This window comes from Rattus rattus, chromosome X (assembly GCF_011064425.1).
Source record: "Rattus rattus isolate New Zealand chromosome X, Rrattus_CSIRO_v1, whole genome shotgun sequence".
Lineage (NCBI taxonomy): Eukaryota > Metazoa > Chordata > Mammalia > Rodentia > Muridae > Rattus > Rattus rattus.
The window spans coordinates 121626905-121653631 of NC_046172.1; the positions used below are offsets into that span (position 1 = coordinate 121626905).

The following is a 26727-nucleotide window of genomic DNA, read 5'->3' on the forward strand; positions in this document are numbered from 1 at the left end:
TCAACTGAAAATTTATTGGAGACATATAATATCTATTGTGGGAGTTATGCCACCAATTAGGTGGTGACACTGTTTAAATCCCTTACAAATGTGTAAATATGTACGAAGTTTGTTCATTAGTGGATTTTCATAAAGCTTTTAAAAGGGCCTTATCTGTTGTTAGGATCTGAACTTCTCCACACAGGAATTTGCTTACTTTTCTTTGTTTAGGCATCAACTTCTTTATGAAATTATTTCACTTGGCATTTGTTTATTTTTGCAATGAGTACTTAAGATGATAATTTTTCTACCTCTTAACAATTGCTTGTTGGAAAAATTTGAAGACATTATCATAGACTTTAGAGTTTGGGATATAACAAAATTAAAAAAGTAAAAATATTAAGGGATATGGAGGATGAAGTAAACTTAACCACAGCCTGGGAACCATTTGAAATTTGATATAGAACAAAGTTATTTAGAATGAGTTGGTGGCCACATGAGTTCCCTGTAGGAATAGGAAACTTCACAAGGAACATTCTCAAAGATGTTACAAATGCATAATTGTTAGCTTCAGGCATTGAGTGGGGTTGTTGTGGAACCAGATTTGGTTTTCAGAGGAGTCTGTAGTTTCTTATCTCAGAGATGAACATGAATATAGAAAAGAAAGTCATGGTGGATATGAAGAGGCCTACTGGTAACACTGCAGTTAAAGGTTTGCTTTTTATTGTTTTTTTTTCTTAACCAGAAAGTCAGGTGGAAATTCAAGAGTGGTTTGGCCATAAAGATCTACCATATGGTTCCAGGTCACAGAAACAAATATGAACATGCTGCTAACAAACAAAATTAAGGCAGAAATCTTATAGCAATAAAAGATTGCTATATAGCAATATAAGATTGCTTATAGCAATATAAGATCTCCACAAGTTGGTCTTTCATGCAGCTGATCTTAAAGGGCATTGCACTGAAAGTCAGAACCACAGGCTTCATCAAATGGCCCATACTACAAGGTTTTGTGCATACAAAAATTCATTTGAAATTTTCGAAGTTGAATTAATAGGGTGTACACCAACATCTTGATTAGTGTCCAAGAGACATTAAGCTGTTGACAATATGCTTCCCATAGTCCAAAGGACACAAACTGCACAACATTGTCAAATTCCCACAGCTTCCAGCATAAGCTGCTGGCAATGAGCATTTACAACTGGAAAGCTGATAAGCTGATAAGTAATCCACTCAACTTGTAGATGAACTCCTTTCTACAGCTAAATCTGAAGCTAATATTGAAGAAGTATAAAGTCAAGACAGGGACACAAAGGAATTTGGCAGAACAAAATAGTCACTGTACATAGAGTACTAAGATCTCACCACATGCCACTAATTTCACACAGTTACATTTATAAAGTCTAACCATGGCAGAGCTCCCTGCACCCAAATCGTGTGGGGCAGAGAATTGAACATCCAGAAGTGTGGAATATCCTGAGACCGCAGGACAGACTGCCACTTCTGCCCACCTTTGCCCATGTCCATGGTCTAAAAGGAAACTGCATAGTGCCTCTGGGAACAGAAATATAGGAACAGTCTGTTGCAGGTACCTGTGTTTCTGGTCTACGCCTGGAACTGAACTGAACCTGTCAATCAGCTCCCTGAACCCAAATCCCATGGAGGAGATAACTGAGCACACAGAAGTGCAGACACTCCTGAGAAATCAGAGGAGACTATCCTCTGCCCACATTCATGACCCAAGAGGAAATCACCAAGTGCCATATGTGGGCCCAAGAACCTAGGAGAAACAGGGGAAGGACCCTTCTAATTCCTGCCTGCACTGAGAGCTGAAAAGACAGTCACCAGGAATGCCTATACACCTGAGAGCAGAGCACTCTGTTTCCGGAAATGGCTGAAATATAGCAGGAAAACAGTTGTACAGGAGTGTTGACACAGAGGCCTACAGAAGAGTCAAGCCACTGTCAGAAACAACAAGACAAGCAAGACAAACTAACACCAGAGTCAAACTGTTGGTGAGAGGCAAGCGCAGGAACCTAAGCAACAGAAACCAAGAAATGTTCAACATCTTTAGTCATAAGGGAAATGCAAATCAAAACAACCCTGAGATTTCACCTCACACCAGTGAGAATGGCTAAGATCAAGAACTCAGGTGACAGCAGATGCTGGCAAGGATGCGGAGAAAGAGTAACACTCCTCCATTGTTGGTGGGATTGCAGACTGGTACAACCATTCTGGAAATCAGTCTGGAGGTTCCTCTGAAAATTGGACATTGAACTGCCTGAGGATCCAGTTCTTGGGCATATACCCAAAAGATGCCCCAACATATAAAAAAAAAAGACACGTGCTCCACTATGTTCATCGCAAGCCTTATTTATAATAGCCAGAAGCTGGAAAGAACCCAGGCGCCCTTCAACAGAGGAATGGATACAGAAAATGTGGGTACATCTACACAATGGAATATTACTCAGCTATCAAAAAACGGTGACTTTATGAAATTTGTAGGCAATTTCCAGGTCGGAACTGGAAAATATCATCCTGAGTGAGGTAACCCAATCACAGAAAAACACACATGGTATGCACTCATTGATAAGTGGCTATTAGCCCAAATGCTTGAATTACCCTAGATGCCTAGAACAAATGAAACTCAAGACGGATGATCAAAATGTGAATGCTTCACTCCTTCTTTAAAGGGAACAAGAATACCCTTGGCAGGGAATAGAGAGGCAAAGATTAAAACAGACACAGAGGAACACCCATTCAGAGCCTGCCCCACATGTGGCCCATGCATATACAGCCATCCAATTAGACAAGATGGATGAAGCAAAGAAGTGCAGGCCGACAGGAGCCGGATGTAGATCTCTCCCGAGAGACACAGCCAGAATACAGCAAATAGAGAGGCGTATGCCAGCAGCAAACCACTGAATTGAGAATAGGACCCCCGTTGAAGGAATCAGAGAAAGAACTGGAAGAACTTGAAGGGGCTCGAGACCCCATATGTACAACAATGCCAAGCTACCAGAGCTTCCAGGGACTAAGCCACTACCTAAAGACTATACATGGACTGACCCTGGACTCTGACCTCATAGGTAGCAATGAATATCCTAGTAAGAGCACCAGTGGAAGGGGAAGCCCTGGGTCCTGCTAAGACTGAACCCCAGTGAACTAGATTGTTGGGGGAGGGCGGCAAGGGGAGGATGGGAGGGAACACCCATAAAGAAGAGGAGGGGGAGGGGGATGTTTGCCCAGAAAACAGGAAAGGGAATAACACTCAAAATGTATATAAGAAATACTCAAGTTAAAAAAAAAAAAAAAAAGAAAAGAAAAGAAAAGAAACCAAGACTACTTGGCATCATCAGAGCCTAGTTCTCTCACCAAAGAAAATACAGGATATCCAAATACTTGGGAAAAGCAAGATTTAGATTAAAAATCACATTTTATGATTAGGATGGAAACTATTCCACAAAATAAAAAGACACGGAACATTACCAAATTCCTTCTATGAAGCCACAGTTACTCTTATACCTGAACCATTCAAAGACTCAACAAAGAAAGACAACTTCAGACTAATTTCCCATAAGATTATCAACACAAAAATACTCAATAAAATTATGGCAAACAGAATCCAAAAGCACAACAATCATCCTCCATGATCAAGTAGGCTTCATCCCAGGCATGCAGGTGATAATTTAATATATGGAAAACCATCAATGAAACCCACTATATAAACAAACTGAAAGATAAAAACCACATGATCATTTCATTAGATGCTCAGAAAGCATTTGACAAAATTCAACACACCTTCATGATAAAAGTCCTGGAAAGAACATGAATTCAAGGCCCATACCTAAACTTAGTAAATACAATATACAGTAAATCAATAGCTAACATCAAACTAAATGGAGAGAAATTTGACGCAATCCCACTAAAATCAGGAACTAGAGAAGGTGCCCACTCTCTCCCTACTTATTCAATATAGTTCTCGAAGTCCTAGCCAGAACAGTCAGACAGCAAAAGGAGGTCAACAGGATTCAAATTAGATGGGAAGAAGTCAAAATATCACTATTTGTAAATGATATGATAGTATATTTAAGTGACCTGAAACAGTCCACCAAATAACTATTAAACCTTATCAGCAACTTCAGGTATAAAATTAACTCAAGCAAATCAGTAGGCTTCCTCTACTCAAAGAATGAAGAGACTGAAAAATAAATTAAGGAAATGACACCCTTCACAATAGACCCAAATAATTTAACATACGTTGGTGTAACCTTAACCAAGCAAGCGAAAGTTCTATATGACGAGAACTTCAAGTCTGTGAAGGAAGAAATTGAAGATCTCAGAAGGTAGAAAGACCTCCCATGCTCATGGATTGGCAGGATTAATATAGCAAAAATGGCCATTTGCCAAATACAATCTACAGATTCAATGCAATCCCCATGAAATTTTCAAGAAATCTATATTCAATTCTATATAGAGATAGAAAGAGTAATTTGTAAATTCATTTGGAATAAAAATCCCAAGATAGTGAAAACTATACTCGACAATAAAAGAACTTCTGGGGGAATGACCATCCCTGACCTCAAGCAGTGTTACAGAACAGTAGTGAAAAAAAACTGTTATGATATTCGTAGATAGATAGGCAAATAAATCAGTGGAATAGAAGGGGAGACCCAGAAATGAACCCACATACCTATGGTCACATGAGCTTCCACAAAGGAGTTAAAACAATCCATTGGAAAAAAGGAGCATTTTCAACAAATGGTGCTGATTCAGCTGGAGGACAGCCACATAGAAGAATGCAAATTGATTCATTCTTATTACCCTGTACAAAGCTTAAGTACAAGTGGATCAAGGACCTCCACATCAATACAGATACAATCAAACTAATAGAAGAAAAAGTGGGGAAGAGTCTCAAATACATGGGCACTGGGAAAAATTTTCTGAAAAAACACCAATAGCTTACGTCCTAAGATCAAGAATGACAAATGGGACCTCATAAAACTGCAATGCTTCTGTAAGGCAAAGGACTCTGTCAGTAAGACAAAACAGAAACCAACAGGTTGGGAAAAGATCATGTACCATACAATACATGACTAATACACAAAATATAAAACGAACTCAAGAAGTTAGACTCCAAAGAGCCAAATAACCCTAATAAAAATGGATTACAAATCCAAACAAATAATTCTCAGCTGAGGAATATCAAATGGCTGAGAAGCACCTAAAGGAATGTTCAACATATTCAGTCATCAGAGAAATGAAAATCAAAACAACCCTGAGATTCCACCTCACACCAGTCAGAATGACCAAGATTAAAAAAAAAAAAAAAAAACCTCATGTGCCTCATGTGAGAGCAGATGCTGGCAAGGACCTGGAGAAAGAGGAGGATTCCTCTATTGTTGGTGGGATTGCATTGCAAACTGGTACAACCACTCTGGAAATCAGTCTGATGTTCTCAGAAAATTGGATATCCCACTACCTGAGGACTCAGCTATACCTCCCCTGGGCAATTACCCAAAAGATGCTCCAACATACAGAAAAGAAACATGACCCACTATTTTCATAGCATCCTTACTTATAATAGCCTGAAGATGGAAAGATCCCAGAGGCTCTTCAACAGAGGAATAGATTCAGAAAGTGTGATACCTCTACACAATAGAGTACTACTCAGCATTCAAAAGCAATGACTTCATGAAATTCATAGAGAAATGGAATGAACTAGAAAATATCACCCAGAGTGAGGTAACCCAATCATAGAAAAAGCACACATGATATGCACTAATTGATAAGTGGATATTAGCCCAAAAACTCGAGTTACCCAAGATACAATCCACAGTCCACAGGAAGCTCAAGAAGAATGACCAAAATCCAGATGCTCCGACCCCTTCTTAAAAGGGGGACCAAAAATATCCATAGGAGGAGATATGGAGACAAAGTTTAGAGCAGAGACTGAAGGAATGGCCATTCAGAGCCTGCTCCACATGTGGCCCATAAGCATATACAGCCACCAAATCTAGATAAGATTGAGGAAGCTAAAAAGTGCATGCTGAAAGTGACCAGATATAGTTCTCTCCTGAGAGACACATCCAGAGCATGTCCAATACAGAGGTCAATGCTAGCAGCAAACCACTGAACAAGACCCCCTTTGGGGGAATTAGAGGAAGGATTGAAAGAGCTGAAGGGTCTTGCAATTTCATAAGAGCAACAATGCCATTCAACGAGAGCTTCCAGTGACTAAACCACTATCCAAAGACTATACATGGACTGTCCCAGAGGTCCAACTGCATATGTAGATGAGGATGCCCTTGTTGGGGCACCAGTAGAAGGGGAAGCCCTTGGTCCTGCCAAGGTTGGACCCCGGCCCTATGCAGGGGAATGTCAGAGGGGAGTGGTAAGGGGGGTAGATGGGGGTAACACCTGGATTGGGGTAGGGGTGGGGGCAACTGGGAAATGGAACATAATATATAATAAAAAATAAAATTACAAAAAAAACCCCAAAAACCAAAATCCAAAAAACAAACAAACAAAAAATATGCAAATTCTGTCAGATGATCCTAGGCCAGAATTTTGAAGATTTATTCTATGTTTTACTCACAGAGGACTGTACAAGTAGACAATTGTCTCTTCAACCTGTGTCAGTTCAGGGAGCAGTATTAGGCTTCCTATATTTTCGATAATATTGATTGTTCTCAGAACTCTGATGGGATGGAATCTAGTTATAATCTCATAGGCCAACAAGGCTGTTTAGCTTTGAGAATACTTATTTAATTGGATAGTTATCAGATAGTATACCTGCTAGCCAGGATATAACATGCATCTTAAGCCTTTCTTTAGCTGGAATAGATAGCTAAATGTTGGGTTTAACTGATAAAATGTTGGACTTGGTGTTAGATATACTTTAGGCTTTTAAATTACAAAATGATAATAGTTGTGCTGAGCTTACATTTTAGAGAAAAGTTTTTTTTTCTTTTTTTAATTAGAAAGGGTAAAGTGTAGGTTGATGTCATTATGCAAGTTAAGGCAGACAAGATAAAATGATGCCATTTTCTGTCATTGGAAGAGAAGGAATGGAGACAGGAACAGAGGTTTTACAAGGAGAAAGAAACAGGGAAAAAGGAGCTGAGAACATGGCAGCAGATGTTAAGAACCTTCTCCATGGACTTAACCACGGACTGACCTAGGGCTCCAATTGCATATGTAGCAGAGAATAGCTTTGTTGGGGCACTAGTTGAGGGGAAGCTCTTGCACCTGCCAAGGTTGGATTCCTAGGACAGTGGAATGTTGGGAGGAAGGTAGGGGAGGTGGAAGGGGGGAACATCCTTGTTGGGGAGGGGAAGCAGATAGGGAGATTATAGGCAGGAAACTGGGAAATGGAAAACATTTGAAATGTAAATTAAGAAATATTCCCAACAAAAAATCATGAATAAAAAGAAGTTTAGCCATTAATGTTTAACATAATACAAGTAAGGATATAAGAAGACTGGAAATCTAGAACCATGAAAGGATTACCATCTACAAGTGTTTTTACTCTCACAATTTCAATGTACTTGTCAAGTAATATTCTTTAGTAACAAAGAATATTGATAGTAATTATAGTAAGAAAAAAAGTATATATTTTCACATGAAATGTGATGTTTTGTCATCTGTGTTTTCAATACACATACATAACAAATAAATGAGAATAAAAATCACAAGGATTTTCAAATATAATTTCTAAATTACTTCTCAGGACTATCATATATCTATTGGGCAATGAATTCTGGAGAAATAACAATCAAAATAAAAATAATCCATATTTTATGAAGATGCATGTCTAAAATCCCTACATGAGACATGTATAGTCTTATATATGTATACATGCTTTAACACAAGGACATGGACACAACACATAGGAAAAGAGATAGGAACATATAGATGCATTCCAAAAAGGAACACTAAATAGATCAAACTAACAGTGTGGAATGTTATTCTTATATACTCTTTCTGAAATGCAAAACTATATATTAAAGCCATAATAATATGACTTTCAATGTCTCTAGATATCTGTGCCAAGGAAATTCCTCAGAGGAGAGTGATTGCTGAAACCCTGAAAGATCCTGAATTCACTCTTGAAGACTAACATCTAAAATTTACATGAAAACCATGAAGACTTGTTAATATTTCCATAACTTACCCATGAAATAAACAAATAAACACTTTTAGAAGATGCACTTTTTTGATTATTGCATATCAATATCCCAGACTAATTTGTATATATCTCTTAGCAAAAAATAAAGACTCCACATATAATGTATGCGGAAATTCATTTAGATGTGTCGTGCATTCATAACTTTGGAGGTAGTAAGTGTTAATGGTCATAGAAAATTATTTCCTGAGTGATGGTATGGGGTGCTTGAGTAGAATTCAAAGTAAACAAATGTTTGCAGCTACCAAGTCTGTGGTTAATTTCATTGCTACTCTCCTTGCAAAATTTATAAAGGTACTAGAATCAGGATCTTGTGGCTCAAAATCTTTCCCTCCGAGGTACGCAATACTGGACAGTTTCTGTGGCATGTGATTCCCTATTTGGAGAAAATAGTAATTGTATCCCTTGAAAAGTTACAGCCAAAATATGGGATTTCAGTTGGTGGTGACTTCAGTAATACCTTACTCACACCTTTTTACTTACAAAGGCAGATCTATGGCGGTGAACTGAAGGGGCAGTAAGTTTGCATTTACAACCAGAGACAGGTAAAAAATGCTATGCCACACAAATATGATAGCCTAACGGTATCTGGCAATTCTCATGTCTGAATCTTATAGTGTAAATGCAAGTGCTTCATACAGATCCACTTAGAAATCCCTCAAAAAACTAGTTTACAGATCTACGTGTACCAAGGATGAGTTGTTCCATTTGAAATATACTCTGATGATAAAAAAAAAACTCTCAAGAGTTATTGATAAGTGCTGTTATTACTCCCTGTCGTGTTGGCTGTCCTAGATGTACAAAGTGATGTTCCTTTGGTAAAAATGTCTTTCTTTTTTCTAGCAGGCTTCCAATAAAAATAAATTCTTGGAGACTGGTGATTCTTTGTGTTAATTACTTTATGACAATATTGGTATTGTCTGGTATGAACTTGTGTACATACTGTCACAGTCTTATGAATCACAGCAGCATGATGAACAGATATCATTTAGGAGTACATACCTCAATGTCTCTCACACTGTGGGTTTGTCGGTTTCTTTGTTAATTATCATCTACAGCAAACGAAGCCTATGAAATGTGTTGAGTAAGGCCAAAATCTATGAGTAAATGAGGTTTACATTAAGAGTGATCTTATTTCAATATTCCTTGATTAGAATTTTAGGACTAGGTTTCTCCTATGGTGATGACTTATCTAATATCAGGTGCTTGTCCACTTAGGCATTGTTGTAAATGGGTTCTACCTCTTGAAATGGACCCTGAGACAGTCCAATATAAATGTTGTTTGTTACTCCCATAACCTTTATAGAACTTACAAAAGTATAACATCCAGGCAGGTCACTGTATTCCTAAGGACTTGAAGCTATGTGGTTTTGTTGGTTAAATTTCTTCTGAAGTAACTATAACTGTATCTTAAAAGTATCGCGATCACTTGTAAGTAAAGATGGAAATGAGGCAAAGTAAAAATATTAACCTGTTTCAAAGACTTCTCCAGAAAACATAACCCATCAGAATGCAGATTTGTTAATCCACTCTCACTGGACATATCTAAAAATTGTACTTACATGTAAGGCTCAGAAAATACTGTGAAGGTGGAGCTGAAAGATTGTACCATTAGAGTATTATGGAGTTACTTTTCAGATTGTATCCCTAAGTTATATCAGAAGACATAACAATAAAATCTCACAATCATTACTGTTCAAATATTAGAAGCAGAAGAATGATATCAAAGAGCATGTAAAACTGGGAAGGAACAAGACAAGGAGACCCCAAACCTATAAAATATATTATAGGCAACTCAGGGAAGCTGAAATTGGAGAGGTGGTATTATAGAAGGAAAAGAAAACCAGAGTCAAATGATCAACCTTGAAAACATTTACAAAGTTGGCATTCATTACAAAAGACTATTGTAATATGTATATGTATATATGTATGTGTTTGTGTATACACATATAAACATAAATTCATATAAAAACGTGTGTGTGTGTGTGTGTGTGTTTGTGTGTGTGTGTGTGTGTTTTGAGGTTGGTGTACACCTCTGTATGTAGGCACAAAATAACTTTCAGTATAATACTGCAGATTTGTCAGAAAAAATTGAGGGTTATCAGAAGGATTTGTTAGGAAGAAATGGAATTAAAGTATAATCTTAAAAACAAATGTAAAGTATGTGCTCTTACAAACTTTAAAGTATAAAAATCATGAATGTATTCATATATGCCACCTACCCTCTTTAAGTCTGATTTGGTTAATAACTTAAACTCACCCACAATTTCTAATAAATTAGTAATAGAAAAATCTACTATCCCAAAGTATCAAAGAAAAAGAGACACATTAATTGCAGATTTTATGAGAATTTCACAATAAAGTTAAAGCTAATATTCTCCAAATTATTTCATAACATAAAAACTGAAGTAATGTATTTTAATGCATTTTATCATGCCCACTATTGTCCCAAATCCATACCATAAAAAGATTTAAGTAAAATTAAAAACAAAGTTTTCTATGTATTAGATGCAAACCCTTTTTACCAAAATTCAGTGTAAATGAATAAGGACATGGAAGAAATACTGTCCATAGTATTTATGTTGGCTCCATCATAGAGATGTGGAGATAATTCATATATAATAAAACTCCTGAATAAATAGGGATGCAAGATATATACCTCAACACAATAAAAGCAATTTAACAAAAGCCCATAACTAAAATAAAAGTAAATAGAAAAAATGGGGATGGAGAAAATAAAATATTCCATGATAAAATGAAATTTGAATAATATCTAATCATGTACTCAAACCCACAGTTTGTAACAGAAGTTAATACAATGGGGATAACTACACTCATGAAGACATAGGAAATAATCATACGAACTAATTGGAAGAATACATATACACATACATACATACATACACACATACATACATACATACACACACACATACCTACAGAGAGACAGAGTCAGAGAGAGAGAAAGACAGACAGATGAAGAGAGAGAGAAAAAAAGAGAGAGACAGTGAGAGAGACAGAGACAGAGACAGAGAGACAGAGAGAGACAGAGAGAGAAACTCACATACAGATAAAAAGCATAGTACCATCATCACCATAAGAAACAACAGAAAAAAAAAACCAGGAATTAACAATCATTGGCCATTAATGTCTTTCTATTTCTGACACATTCTGGTATATGCAACTATATGGGAACTATATGCAAACTATATGGAAACAAAATCAGGATCCATCTTTCAGTTGCATACAAGGAACAGATATCAGCATGTGAACAGTTTTCATGGTATTTGATTAAATTTTTTCATCAATGTGTGTCAACGTCCAGTGCATTGTGGGCCCTGAGTTTTGTCACAAGTAACCAGGACACAGGGGATGTAGACCAAAGGCAGAAGCAACTGCATGCAGTTCCAAGCTTTATTAATTCTTATTTTTTCCATGTGGAAAGGTTTAATGAGAGAAGAGTAGAAGAGCAGAAAGGGGGACGGCTGTGGGCACGTAGAGAGGGGGGTGGTGTGGGGATGGGGCAAGAACAGCGAAGAACAAAGAGCAAGAGGGGGTAAAAGTTTATTAATCCTTATATAGACATGAATATGCATTACTTCAATTTCCATTTTGGCAAGATATCTTAAGATCGTTATTCCCATGATACCAGGAACAACTGAGGCAAGACTAAACAAAAAAAATGACTAAACAAAGGTTTCTTTTCAAAATATTCACATAACAAATCAAACCTCTTATTATTATCAAAGTATACTTGCCATTATCAAGAGAGCGTGAGAACTGCTTCTGTAGAAACAGGACACAGTCAAACATATGTTTAGGCCAAGTGAGAAAAACATTTTCTTCTCAAGGGCAGCATTCCAGCCCCTACTTGCACCTGTCACCAGTCCTTATTTAACCCTGCCTGGGAGCTGCATCTGTATGCCTCCACAATTCCTTCTCTCGTTTATTTTTTTGTTTTAAAAGTAACACTTTCCATAAGAGAGCTAAATGCCCGTGTAGGGGTTTAATAATGCAAAAATAAAGCAGCATAATACATAATACACATAATATTATGGCAAAACTAGCTCCTCCCATACTATGGAAAATACTTTGAAGCCAAGCTTTGGGATCTAATCTTGTCACGTGATCAGCCAATAATTTAGCTATTTCCTCAGGGGTAGTTCCTCTAGCTGTTTATCAATTTTTTTTCATTAGATATATTTCTTTACTTAGATTTCAAATGTTCTTCTCCTTTGCGGTTTCCTGTCCCTAAGCCCCCATCCCCTCCCCTTTCCCTCCCCCATGTAGTTATTCCCCCTATACATCCTCCTTATTGCCTCCCCCATATTCCCTTGCAATGGGGGTTGAACCTTGGCAGGACCAAGGGCTTCCCCTTCCACTGGTGCCCCAACAAGTCTATTTTCTGCTACATATGCAGTTGGAGCCCTGGGTCAGTCCATGTATAGTCTTTCAGTAGTGTTTTAGTCCCTGGAAGCTCTTGTTGTTGGCATTATTGTTTTTATGGGGTTGCAAGCTCCTTCACCTCTTTCAGTACTTCCTCTAATTCCCCCCATTAGTCCTATTCTTAGTTTGGTGGTTTGCTGCTAGCATTGTCCTCTGTATTGGACATGCTCTGGATGTGTCTCTCAGGAGAGCTCTATATCCCAAGTAAACAGGCATTCATACATATAATTTTTGTTGAATAATCATAATAGAATCTTGATTCATATTAAACTGAATAGAGGAATGAATACATGAATACAAACAGCAGTTAATATAAGCAAATCTATGAGTAAAATTAAATCTACCTATTAAAAATATGTGGCATAGGAATACAAGTAGTAACCTTTTCTTTTTTAAATGTAAAATTATACTGAGAGGCAGATTAAGCAGTCCCAGAGAAACTTCTATTAGCAAGCACAAATTCTTTTAATATAGCAGGAGTCTTCCACAAATGAATTTAAAATGTAGTAGACCTTTTCGCAGAGGCCAGTCAATTATCAATAGTGTCACCATCTCCCCAATCCATCAGCAACAATCGATTAAGATGTTCATTCTTCTCTCTGCTCATTCTGTTGACATTAGAAAAATCACCAGTGGTAATATTCCATTCTGAACATGTATTTATAAATTGGCCATAAGGACCCTAATTTTTCCATTTATCTTGAATTTTTTTTCAAAAGTACCAAGGCAATTTTTTCAAGTAAATGGATGATATTACGCCTGTGACATTTATTCCCTGTAATAGACAATTTTGATAACCCATTTGTAGGCATGGTCTCAGTCCTAAACATAAAGGCATCTTTGAGCCAGCATAAGAAAAATTATACAAAGCTCCATCATGCCTATTCAAATAAGTCAAATTATTCCAAGGAGATGAGAAAATGCTTGGAGTAGTATATAAAACCATATCTGTTTCCCCTCAAGGAGCAGGTTCAAATAAATGTGGATTAGGAATATAAGCCCAAAAACTCACATTGGTCTCAGCAGAAGATACCATAAGTAAAGCACACATTGCTAAAAATAAATGTTCACCAGTAAAGGACTTTCCTGTAGAAGACAACATTTTTTGTCCTTCAGTGGTTAATCGCTTCACCTGACATCACATACATAATGGGGTTGTCACAGCATGTATCCTTCTCCATTGTTGTTTATCAACATTAAGAGAATACATGGCTTCAGTAACGGAAGACACTGCTTTTATCTCCAAAGGACTTCTATCAGGAGAAAATGTAGCTGGTTTAATTCCTGCAAGAGTAAGGCACAGTTCTTATCGGTCCATATAAGATGATCCATCTCCCAGGTAACCAGAATTGTCTCCCATTCTGTAATGAGACAAAAACCTATCCCTTACCTAAACACCCATGCCTTCAGGGGGAAGTTCAATAAAGTGTCTATCTGCTCTTGATAAAACTTTACCTTGTGGTGAATTAAGAAAATTAATAACAAATAATGCATGTTCCAATATCGCTCTGGGATTAGACTGCAAACTCCCTTCAGGCAGTGCAAGATCATCTCTTTCCCTCCTTTTTAATTTTTAATTTGTTGTTTCAAGGTATGGTGTATTCTGTCAACAAAAGCTGGTCCTTGTGAATTGTATTCTATACCAGTAATATGTACAATATGAGTGTTGTTGATAAAATTGTTCAAATTTATAAGAAATATATGCTGGTCCATTATCAGTTTTAATTTTAGAGGGCAATCGCATAACAGCAAAAGTTTCCAACAGATACTGTATAACATGAGCAGTGTATTCTTCACGCAGTGGCGTAGCCCATATAAATTTTGAAAAAAGTATTTCTACTTATATGTATATATGAAAGGCTACCAAACTCAGAAATATGGGTTACCTCCATCTGCCACAATTTATTAGGTTGCATTCCTCTGGGATTAATGCCAGATAAAATACATCTTACATGTAAAGGCTTACAAATAGAACAATTAGCAATAATTTCTTTGTACTGAGAATAGAGAATCTTATTCAATAAGTAAATATTATGCATTGGCATGATTATGACTATGTTCTTCTTCTTGGGTAGCAAATGTCACTAATTAACCTACCATATGATTGCCAAATGTTAAAGGTCCTGGCAATTTTGAATGTGATCTAATACGTGTAATAAATATTCTAGAGGTACCTAATAATTATAGTCCTTTAATATGTGAAAATAAAATATTTAATGTAGGCTTAGATGTAGAAAGAACAGCAGTCACAATGTTCTGTTCTACTCCTACAACATAAGCTGAGTAAGCTATAATATTTACCTCAAGAGTAAAATCCTGCAATACATTAAATACTGCTAATACTTCATTTTGTTGTATTGACCCAATAGAAGATTCCTGCACCCAAAATTTATCTTTGGTCCAATAAGCACTATTGGTCTTAGAGCCATCAGTAAACACAGTAACAGTGGATGATAATGGATCAACAGAAATTAGTGTATTTATCACAAATTTCTGTTTTCTAAAGCAATCCTTCAATGTACTACAGGGAAAATAAAATTCAGTATTTCCAGTGTAAGAAATCAGGGCTAATTCAAAAACTTCAGATCTGCATTAAATATTCAACTTTATCTTTTACTTTAAGGGGGAAAACAATAGCAGCACAACTCATATCCTGACAGTATAACAGCTCTTGCCTGCCTAGTTGAGAAAATTCAAGAAATCTGTTCCTCCTAATTTGCTAAATGTTTTGCTAAAGTTATATTTAATACATATCCATTCTAAATGCAGCACATTTTAAGCTAAAATGTCTGTACAATATTCAAAAGTATATAAAATATACAATTTAATAACTATCAGGATCAATATGTGCCAAAAATTTTCATCTTTCCGTTTCCAAAAAAGATATCCTTGCATGCTTACATATAGATATCAGAATCTATGGAAACCTCTTCAGAGAACAAAGAATGAGACTCTCTTGCTGTCCCTAAACACATTTCTAAATCAGACTGAGAAAAATGAATTCCCCGCACTTTTCAAAGGTGTTAGAGCATAGCAAGTTAAGGAGAAGATTTACCTTGTCCCGTTTCCCTGCAATAAATTATACTTACCTTATCCAACTGTCCTGAGGTACCTTAAGGGTCCCTGTTCCGGGACCAATTATCAACGTCTAGTATGTTGTGGGTCCTGGGTATGGTCGCAAATAACCAGGACACAGGGGATGCAGAAAATGGCAGAAACAACTGCATGCAGTTCCAAGTTTTTTTAATTCTTATTTTTTTTCCACGTGGAGATGTTTAATGAGAGAAGAGTAGAAGAGCAGAAAGGGGGCTGGCCATGGGCACATGGAGAGGGGGGTTGGATGGGGAAGGGGGCAAGAACAGTGAAGAACAAAGAGCAGGATGGGGTAAAAGCTTTATTAATCCTTATATAGACATGAATATGCATTACTTCAATTTCCATTTTGGCAAGATATCATAAGATCGTTATTCCCATGATATCAGGAACAACTGAGGCAAGACTAAACAAAGAAATGAGACTAAGCAAAGGCTTCTTCTTAAAATATTATATAACAAATCACCCTCTTCCTATTACCAAAATATACTTGTCCTAACCCAGAGAGCAAGAGACTCACTCCCACAGAAACAGGAAATAGCAGAATATAGTTTAAGGTCAAGTGAGAAAAATATTTTCTTCTCAAGGGTGGCATTCCAGCCCCTGCTTTCACCTGTCACCAGTCCTTACTTGATCCTGCCTGGGAGCTGCATCTCTGTCTCCACAAATGTGTCTGGTATTATTCCAATACTATGCTGTTTATTAATATTTCCTGATAATAGTTTGACGTTAGTAATGGTGAAACCTCCAGAAGTCTTTTTATTGTGCACTATTGTGTAGGTATGCTGTGATTTCACACTTTTTGCTTTATTTTTCTTTATGAATGCAAGTATTGTTCCTTAAAATTCTGTAAATAATTATTTTGAAGTTGTATGGAATTATGTTCTGCATCTAGTTTACTTTTGCTAATGAGCATGGGAGGTTATTTCATCTTCTGGTATCTTCTACAGTTTCTCTTTTCAAAGATTTGAAGTTCTTGTCACGTATTTTACTTTCTTGGTTATAAACCACTGTATTTTGTATTAATTTTTGCAACAACAATGTGTGTTTCTTCCTTAATTTCTTTTTAAACCTTTTATAGCTGGCATTGAGGAGGGATTCTGGTTTTTGTGAGTTAAATTTGTATCCAATCACTGTGCTGAAGGTATTTACTATACAGATGAATTTCCTGATAAAATTTCTGAGTTTGCTTATGTATACTATCATCTTATCTGCAAAACGAGGAACTTCTTTTTCTATTATTGTGGCTATTATGAAATGAGTTGTTTCACTAATTTTTTCTTAGCCTGTTTATCATTTATATAAGGAAGTCTACAAATTTATTTGAGTTAATTTTATATTCCCCCACTGTGCTGAAGCTGTTTATCAGCTTTAGAAGTTCTCAGGCAATATTTTTGAGTGAGCTTATGTATACTATCTACCATATCATCTGCAAATAGTGAGTGATAGATTTATTTTTTTCTTTGCCAAATTGTATCCCCTTAATCTAGTTTTGTTGTCTCATTGTTCTAGCTAGCACTTCTAGTACTGTATTGAATAGATATGAGGAGAGTGGGCATACTTATCTTGTCCATGATTTTAATGGGACTACTTCAAGTGTCTCTCCATTTGATTTGATATTGGCTTTTGGTTTGCAGTAAATTGCTTTTATTTTATTTAGGTATGGATTCTTGATCTCTCCAATACTTTTAACATGAAAGGATGTTGTATTTTGTCAAGTGTTTTGTTTGCATCTAATGACATATTCATGTGATTTTTTTCTTTGAGTTTGTTTATATAGTAGATTTCATTAATGGATTTTTTTTTCCGGAGCTGGGGACCGAACCCAGGGCCTTGTGCTTGCTAGGCAAGCGCTCTACCATTGAGCTAAATCCCCAACCCGATTAATGGATTTTTTATATTGAACCAAACTTGTACTCCTGGGATGCAGCCTACTTGAACTTTGTGATGGTTTACCAATGCTTGGCCCAGGGTCTGGCACTATTGGAAGGTTTGGTCTTATTGGAGGAAGTGTGTCACTGTAAAGGTGGGATTGGAGACCCTCCTACTAGCTGCCTGAAGATGCTCAGTTTGTTCCTGGCTCCCTTTGTATGAAGATGTAGAACTCTTAGCAATTCCTGGACCATACCTGCCTGGATGCTGACATGCTCCTGTTTTGATGATAGTGGAACGAACCTCTGAACCTGGAAGCTAGCACCAATTAAATGTTGTCCTTTATAAAACTTGCATTGGTCATGTTCACAGCAATAAGACCCTAAGACAGAAGTTGGTACCAGGGACTGAGATATTTCTGTGATAGGCCTGACCATGCTTTTGTTTGTAAGAATGTGGATTTGGGGATTTTGGATTTGGTAAGCAGTGGAATGCTTTAAACTGGGCTTAATGGACTGTCCTAGTAGGAATGTGGAATATTTTTTTAATGAGAGTTATTTGAATTGTGTGGATCTGGAATATTAAAAGGACACCAGGAAGTAAAATGGAGCTAAATCCTGGATTCAAAGATATCAAATTGAATTAAGGCAGTAGTGACCTTGGGCAAGACTCCACCCAGCTAAATATAGATTCAGGCATGTTAGTAGAAGCCTTTAATGCGAGGAGGCAAAGACAACCAGATCTCTGAGTTCAAGGTCAGCCTAGCACAGAGCAAGTTCTAGATGAATAAAAACTTAGTTACTGCCTTGATGGACCACAACTTTAATCCCAGTGCTTAGGAGACAGGCATGCAGATCTCTGTGTTCAAGGTTAATCTACAGAGCAAAATGCAGGACAACCAAGCTTAGGTAGTGAAGGAGTTAGAAAAGGGAAATTTAGTGATAATGTAATAGAATGAAAGTGTCATGTTCCTGCTCCTGCAAGCAGCAGAACTCAGCAGGTTTGGCCATGTGTCTCTGGCTTTATATTCAAGAGGAGAATAGGACTACAGAGACAATTGATGCTGTTCAGCTGGAGTTAAGAAATTAGTGGTTGATTAAGAAAGAGGTCAGCAACACTGGTGTGAAATCTTCTGGGAAGTGTTTTCTGAAAGTAGAAAAAAGGCTGTGTTTCAGAGATAATCAAGGTTGTACCTCATGCTGCAGATGTACTTGGAAATGTATAAGAATCACCCAATGGTTTTGAAAGCAAGATGGTGTCATGAAAAATAGCTGAGGCTGGGGACTGTGAGAGGCCATGGAATGCAGTTGGTGAAAGTAGTCTCAGTAGTAGTGGACAATCCAGGACTGAAGGGGTTATGCAAAGGTGTTGAGGCTTGACAGTGAAAAGACAGTCTATGAGAGACTATTGGTGAAGCCTACATTTTTTAACTCTATTAATTGAATATTTCTTATTTACATTTCGATTGTTATTCCCCTTCCCGGTTTTCACGCCAACATCGCCCTAACACCTCCTCATCCCCTTCTACATGGGCTTCCCCTCCCCATCCTTCCCCCATTACCACCCTCCCCCCCACAATCACGTTCACAGAGGGTTCATTCTAGGCAGGACCAAGGGCTTCCCCTTCCACTGGTTCTCTTACTAGGCTATTCATTGCTACTTATGAGGTTGGAGCCAAGGGTCAGTCCATGTATACTCTTTGGGTAGTGGCTTAGTCCCTGGAAGTTCTGGTTGGTCGGCATTGTTGTTCCTATGGGGTCTCGAGCCCCTTCAAGATCTTCCAGTCCTTTCTCTGATTCCTTCAATGAGGGTCCGGTTCTCAGTTCAGTGGATTGCTGGCGGCATTTACCTATGTATTGGCTGTATTCTGGGTGTGTCTCTTCAGGAGGGACCCACATCCAGTTCCTGTGTACCTGCACTTCTTTGCTGGATCCATCTTATCTAGTTTGGTGGTTGTATATGTAGGCCACATGTGGGGTGGCTCTGAATGGGTGTTCTTTCCAGTCTCTCTTTTAAACTTTGCCTCCCTATTTCCTCCCAAGGGTATTCTTGTCCCCTTTTAAAGAAGGAGTGGAGCATTCACATTTTGATCATCCTTCTGAATTTCATGTGTTCTGTTCATCTAGGTAATTCAAGCATTTGGGCTAATAGCCACTTATCAATGAGTGCATATCATGTGTGTTTTCTGTGGGTTACCTCACACAGGATGATACTTTCCAGTTCCATCCATTTGCCTATGAATTTCATAAAGTCATTTTTTGATAGCTGAATAATATGCCATTGTGTATGTGTACCACATTTTCTGTATCCATTCCTCTGTTGAAGGGCATGTGGGTTCTTTCCAGCTTCTGGCTATTATAAGTAAGGCTGCTATGAACATAGTGGAGCACGTGTCTTTGTTACATGTTGGGGCATCTTTTGGGTATATGCCCAAGAGAGGTATAGCTGGGTCCTCAGGTAGTTCAATGACCAATTTTCTAAGGAACCTCCAGACTGATTTCCAGAATGGTTGTACCAGTCTGAAATCACACCAACAATGGAGAAGTGTTCCTCTTTCTCCACGACCTCGCCAGCATTTGCTGTCACCTGAGTTTTTGATCTTAGCCATTCTCACTGGTGTGAGGTGAAATCTCAGGGTTGTTTTGATTTGCATTTCCCTTATGACTAAAGATGTTGAACATTTCTTTAGGTGTTTCTCAGTCATTCAGTATTCCTCAGCTGTGAATTATTTATTTGGTTCTGAGCCCCGTTTTTAATAGGGTTATTTGTCTCCCTGCAGTCTAACTTCTTGAGTTCTTTGTATATTTTGGATATGAGCCCTCTACCTGTTGCAGGATTGGTAAAGATCTTTTCCAAATCTGTTGGTTGCCATTTTATCCTAAGAACAGTGTCCTTTGCCTTACAGAAGCTTTGCAGATTTAAGAGATCCCATTTGTCGATTCTTGATCTTAGAGCATAAGCCATTGCTGTTTTGTTCAGAAAATTTTCTCCAGTGCCCATGTGTTCATGGTGCTTCCCCAGTTTTTCTTCCATTAGTTTGAGTGTGTCTGGTTTGATGTGGAGGTCCTTGATCCACTTGGACTTAAGCTTTGTACAGGGTGATAAGCATGGATCGATCTGCATTCTTCTACATGCTGATCTCAAGTTGAAGGAGCACCATTTGATGAAAATGCTATCTTTTTTCCATTGCATGGTTTTGGTTCCTTCATCAAAAATCAAGTGACCACAGGTGTGTGGGTTCATTTCTGGGTCTTCAATTCTATTCCACTCGTCGATCTGTCTGTCTCTATACCAATACCAAGCAGAATTTGCAAATTGTTCCAACTCTCTGAAGAGTTGGATTGGTATTTTAATGGAGACTGCATTGAATCTGTAGATCACTTTTGGTAAAATGGCCATTTTTACTGCCAGTCCATAAACATGGGAGATCTTTCCATCTTCTGAGATCTTCAATTTCTTTCTTCAGACGCTTGAAGTTCTTATCATACAGATCTTTTACTTGCTTGGTTAAAGTCATACCGAGGTATTTTATATTATTTGGGACTATTATGAAGGGTGTCGTTTCCCTAATTTCTTTTTCTGCTGGTTTCTCTTTTGAGTAGAGGAAGGCTACTGATTTATTTGAGTTAATGTTGTACCCAGTCACTTTGCTGAATGTGTTTTTCAAGTTTAGTAGTTCTCTGGTGGAACTTTTGGGATCAATCATATATTCTATCACATCGTCTGCAAATAGTGATATTTTGACTTCTTCTTTTCCGATCTGTATCCCCTTGACCTCCTTTTGTTGTCTGATTGCTCTGACTAGAACTTCAAGAACTATATTGAATAAGTAGGGAGAGAGTGGGCAGCCTTTTCTAGTCCCTGATTTTAGTGGCATTGCCTCAAGTTTCTCTCCATTTAGTTTAGCTGCTGGTTTACTCTATATGACTTTTACTATGTTTAGGTATGGGCCTTGAATTCTTATTCTTTCCAGGACTTTTATCATGAAGGGGTGTCCAGTTTTATCAAACACTTTCTCAACATCTAATGAAATGATCATGTGGGGTTTTTTTTTATTAACTTGAGTATTTCTTATATACATTTCGAGTGTTATTCCCTTTCCCGTTTTCCGGGCAAACATCCCCCCGGGTGTTCCCCTCCCCATCCTCCCCCCATTGCCACCCTCCTCCCAACAATCAAGTTCACTGGGGGTTCAGTCATAGCAGGACCCAGGGCTTCCCCTTCCACTGGTGCTATTACTAGGATATTCATTGCTACCTATGAGGTCAGAGTCCAGGGTCAGTCCATGTATAGTCTTTAGGTAGTGGCTTAGTCCCTGGAAGCTCTGGTTGCTTGGCATTGTTGTACATATAGGGTCTCGAGCCCCTTCAAGCTCTTCCAGTTCTTTCTCTGATTCCTTCAACGGGGGTCCTATTCTCAGTTCAGTGGTTTGCTGCTGGCATTCGCCTCTGTGTTTGCTGTATTCTGGCTGTGTCTCTCGGGAGAGATCTACATCCGGCTCCTGCCAGCCTGCACTTCTTTGCTTCATCCATCTTGTCTAATTGGATGGCTGTATATGTATGGGCCACATGTGGGGCAGGCTCTGAATGGGTGTTCCTTCTGTTTCTGTTTTAATCTTGGCCTCTCTATTCCCTGCCAAGGGTATTCTTGTTCCCCTTTTAAAGAAGGAGTGAAGCATTCACATTTTGACCATCCGTCTTGAGTTTCATTTCCTTTTGTTGTCTGATTGCTCTGGAGAGAACTTCAAGAACTCTATTGAATAAGTAGGGAGAGAGTGGGCAGCCTTGTTTAGTCCCTGATTTTAGTGGGATTGCTTCAAGTTTCTCTCCATTTAGTTTAATGTTAGCCACTGCTTTGCTGTATATGGCTTTTACTATGTTTAGGCATGGGCCTTGAATTCCTATTCGTTCCAGGACTTTTATCATGAAGGGGTGTTGAATTTTGTCAAATACTTTCTCAGCATCTAATGAAATGATCATGTTGTTTTGTTCTTTCAGTTTGTTTATATAATGGATCACGTTGATGGTTTTCCATATATTAAACCATCCCTGCATGCCTGGGATGAAGCCTACTTGATCATGGTGGATGATTGTTTGGAGCTGCTCTTGGATTCGGTTTGCCAGAATTTTATTGAGTATTTTTGCATCGATATTCACAGGGGAAATTTGTCTGAAGTTCTCTTTCTTTGTTGGGACTTTGTGTGGTTTAGGTATAAGAGTAATTGTGGCTTCATAGAAGGAATTCGGTAGTGCTCCATCTGTTTCAATTTTGTGGGATAGTTTGGATAGTATTGGTGTGAGGTCTTTTTTGAAGGTCTGATAGAATTCTGTACTGAACCCATCTGGACCTGGGCTCTTTTTGGTTGGGAAACATTTAATGACTGCTTCTATTTTGTTAGGAGTTATGGGGTTGTTTAAATGGTTTATCTGTTCCTGATTTAACTTCAGTACCAGGTATTAGTCTAGGAAATTGTCCATTTCATACAGATTTCCAAGTTTTGTTGAATATAGTTTTTTGTAGTAGGATCTGATGACTTTTCGACGTCTGGTGTGATTCTGATAGGTCTGCCTTTATATGTTACTTGACCTTTTTCCCTTACTGCTTTTAATATATTTTCTTTATTTTGCGCATTTGCTGTTTTGAATATTATGTGATGGGAGGAGTTTCTTTTCTGGTCCAATCTATTTGGAGTTCTGTAGGCTTCTTGTATGTTTATGGTCATCTCTTTCTTTAGGTTAGAGAAGTTTTCTTCTATGATTTTCTTGAAGTTATTTACTGGTCCTTTGAGCTGGGAGTATTTACTGTCTTCTGTACCTATTATTCTTAGGTTTGATCTTCTCATTGAGTCCTGGATTTCCTGTATGTTTTGGACCAGTAGCTTTTTCTGTTTTACATTATCTTTGACCGTTGTGTCAATGATTACTATGGAAGCTTCTGCTCCTGAGATTCTCTCTTCTATCTCTTGTATTCTTTTTGTGATGCTTGTATCTATGACTCTTTGTCTCTTCGTTTGGTTTTCTATATCCAGGGTTGTTTCCCTGTGTCCTTTCTTTATTGCTTCTATTTCTATTTTTAATTCCTTTACCTCTTTGATTGTGTTTTCCTGGAATACTTTCAGGGATTTTTGTGATTTTTCTCTATAGGCTTCTACTTGTTTATTTATGTTTTCCTGCGTTTCTCTAAGGAAATTCTTCATGACTTTTTGAAGTCCTCATCATCATGATCAAATGTGATTTTAAATCTAGATCTTGCTTTTCTGGTGTGTTTGGCTATTCAGTGTTGGCTTTGGTTGGATAATTGGGCTCCGATGATGCCATATAGTCTTGGTGTCCAATGCTTGTTTTCCTGTGCTTGCCTCTTGCCATCAGGTTGTCTCTGGTGTTACCTTGTTCTGTTATTCTGACAGTGGCTATACTGTCCTATAAGCCTGTGTGTCAGGAGTGCTGTAGACATGTTTTCCTGTTTTCTTTCAGCAAGTTATGGGAACAGAGGATTCTGCTTTCAGGCGTGTAGTTTTTCCTGTCTACAGGTCTTCAGCTGTTCCTGTGTGCCTGTGTCCTGGGTCCACCAGGCAGGTCGCTTGGAGCAGAAAAGAGAGTCTTACCTGTGGTCCCATGGCTCAAGTTGCTAGTGGGAGGCTGCTTTTGAGCTCTTGGTGAGGGCAGCAACCAGGAGGGCCTGTGCCACCTTTTCCCAGAGCCCCTGTGCTCCTGGGTCCCAGATGGCGTTAGGTGTTTTCCTCTGGAGTCAGAAATGTGGGCAGAGTGTAGTCTCTTCTGTCTTCCCATGCATTTCTGCCCCTCTGGAGGTTTAGCTCTCCCTCCCACAGGATTTGTGTGCAGAGAACTGTTGATCGGTTCCTTTCAGTTCTGGGCAGTGTCTGGACTGCGGGGATCTGCGGTTCGAGTGGCCCTATCTTCTGGTTTCCCAAAACCATAGACAGTTTCCTCTTGGGCCAGGGATGTGGGCAGGGGTGGGCAGTATTGGTGGTGTCTCCTGCTCTGCAGTCTCAGGAGTGCCCACCTCTCTGGGCAGTGAACTCTCTCTCCTAAGGGGTTTGGAATCAGTGAGCTGTGGGTTGAAGCCTACTTATAATGGAAGATCCCAGTGTACTGAGGAAGCCAGTACCATGGGATGATAAACAAGAACACCTGAGGCAGTGGAGTGGATGGAAGTGTCTGCTACTGAGGGCAGGGCTGGAGAAGTGAAACCACACAATTGGAAGATCATGTGTGGATCCCAGACATTGAAACAAGCTGTAACATTGAAGCTGCCTTGGATACCCAAAGATGTTAAAGATGCCAAAGCTGCCTTCTATCTGCTGAGGAAAGTTGCTAAGAGGGAGTGGAAAAAGCTTAGCAGAAAGAAGTTTGTTGCAGTCAACAAAGATGAAAAAGGAGTTGAAGATCTGAAGACCACTTTGATAGCACACGAGGAGATGGCCGAGTTTGAAGTTTGCCCATCTGCTTTCCTGTCTTAATTTGGGGATTACAGTTAAATGATTAGATGGATCTCAGAAGAGACTTTGAACTTTGGACTTTTAACATTGTTGATAATGCTATAGACTATGGGAACTTTGTAAGTTGTACTAAATGTACTTTTTTATTATGTTGTGTTTAGAGATAGCCTTCATAGGCTCATGTGTTTGAACAAGCCTATGGAGGCCAGGGTATGGAATGTGATGGTTTGTATATGCTTGGCCCATGGAGTGGCACTATTAAAAGGTGTGGCCTTGTTGGAGGAAGTGTGCCACTGAGAGGGTGGGCATAAAGACTGTCCTCCTAGCTGCTTGTTATGCTCAGTCTCTACCTGGCTTCCTTCAGGTGAAGGTGTAGAACTCTCAGCACCTCCTGTACCATGCCTACTTGCATGCTGCCATGCTCCCTCCCTGTTGATAATGGGCTGAATTTTTGAACCTGTAAGACAACCCCAATTAAATGTTTTCTTTACAAAACTTGTAGTGGTCATGATATCTGTTCACAGCAATCAGAAGCTAACTAAAACAATCCTGGTGAATGATGGTTTTGATGTGTTCTCAGATTCAGTTTGGAAGAATTTTATTGAGTATTTTTGCCTTGATATTCATAAGTAAGATTGGGCTGAAGTTCACTTTTTTGATTGGGTTTTTGTGTGGTTTAGGTATCAGAGTAATTATAGCTTCATTTGTTCTGTTTCTACTACATAGAATATTTTGACGAATATTAGTATCAGGTCTACTTTGAAGGTCTGGCAGAATTCTGAACTATATCCATCTGGTCTGGGTTTTTTGTTTTGTTTTGTTTTGTTTTATTGTTGTTGATGTTATTCTTTGTTTGTTTATTTGGGTTTTTTTGGGGGGAGATTTTTTTTATGAATTTCTCTATTTCTTTATTGGATATGGGCCTGTTTATAAAGTTTACCTGCTCTTGCTCTTGATTTATCTTTGGTATGTGGAATCTGTCTAGAAAATCATCCATTTAGTCTAGTTACCAGTTTTGTTGTATATAGGCTTTTATAGTAAGTAATGACTGTTTGACCTTATTCCATTTCTGTTTATATGTCTCCCTTTTCATTTCTGATTTTGTGAATTTTTTTACTGCCTCTGTGCCTTTTAGTTAGTTTGGCTAGAACTTTATCTATCTTGTTGATTCTCTCGAGAAGCAGCTTTTGGTTTGGCAGGGAAGAGGGTATGGGCAGAATGTTCCAAAGCCACTGGCAGTTGCAATCCTACCTTGTTGCTGAAACTTCCCATGTACAATAGCTATTGTCTTCTCCCAGACAGGAAACAAAACACATTCCATAGAGACTGTGAAACAAAGGTATGCTGGTAGAAAAAGTTTCCTGTTGAGTAGACACAGTGTGTAGACCCCTTAAACCTCTACATAGACTGTGACAATCACACCATCTTCAGGCATAGTGCGTTAAAGACTTCTCTTCCTTCCTTTCTGCTAAATGATTCAGCATTACCATTCGGGATGTGATTTTATCATTTTCACTATCTCCATGTCTGAAGGTAGAAATTTAGAAAATCTCCAAACAAGTTAGTTCATAGTATGAACACAGAGAATAATATTGTGTGAAAAAATGTATTTTGTTGCACACATATGCCAGGATTCTTTGTGTGTTACTAAAATGAAGTTAGTCATTCAAATTTGAATTTTTGAGTAAAG

General features: G+C 38.3%; 1 pseudogene; it reads right to left on the minus strand.

Moving 5' to 3' along the window:
• Positions 1-590: 590 nt before the first annotated feature.
• Positions 591-26727, minus strand: part of LOC116888191 — a 169293-nt pseudogene continuing 143156 nt past the window's right edge.